The sequence below is a fragment of the Daktulosphaira vitifoliae genome, unplaced genomic scaffold, assembly GCF_025091365.1.
Source record: "Daktulosphaira vitifoliae isolate Bord-2020 unplaced genomic scaffold, ASM2509136v1 Scaffold_1, whole genome shotgun sequence".
In the NCBI taxonomy this organism is placed as follows: domain Eukaryota; kingdom Metazoa; phylum Arthropoda; class Insecta; order Hemiptera; family Phylloxeridae; genus Daktulosphaira; species Daktulosphaira vitifoliae.
This window is the reverse complement of record NW_026099572.1, coordinates 89,575,530-89,576,152: the sequence shown is the minus strand read 5'-3', so window position 1 is coordinate 89,576,152 and position 623 is coordinate 89,575,530.

The window sequence follows — 623 nt, the reverse complement described above, 5'->3', positions numbered from 1 at the left end:
TAACTTTTGAAAATGTTCCGGAAGGTCTGACACTTTTATATATATCTTAAATTAAAGCTAATGTAATGTACTTTAATTTGAAAAAAAAAAATTTGACCCCTTGACTTGTCTTCACGGCGAAAATTGCTACCGAATGCTATTTTTGTGTGAAAATTTTCGATTTTATAATTTACATTTTTTACTTTAAAGTGCTATAACTTTTTAAAAAATGTATGGATCAATACAATTTTTTCATGAGAAGTAGTATTTATATACATCTTTCATTGGATATACTTTTTTTTAAAATCAGACTATTTCCCTATATATGGGGGGGCTTCAAATATAAAAAATGCATATAGAAAGTAGAACTTTTTCAACTTAACTTTTGAAAGTGTTCCAGAAGGTCTGACACTTTTATATATATCTTAAATTAAAGCTAATGTAATATACTTTAATTTGAAAAAAAAAAATTTGACCTCTGGACTTGTCTTCGTGGTGAAAATGGCTACCAAATGCTATTTTCGTGTGAAAATTATTTTATTATTCATTTACATTTTTTACTTTAAAGTGCTATAACTTTTTAAAAAATGTATGGATCAATACAATTTTTTCATGAGAAGTAGTATTTATATACATCTTTCATT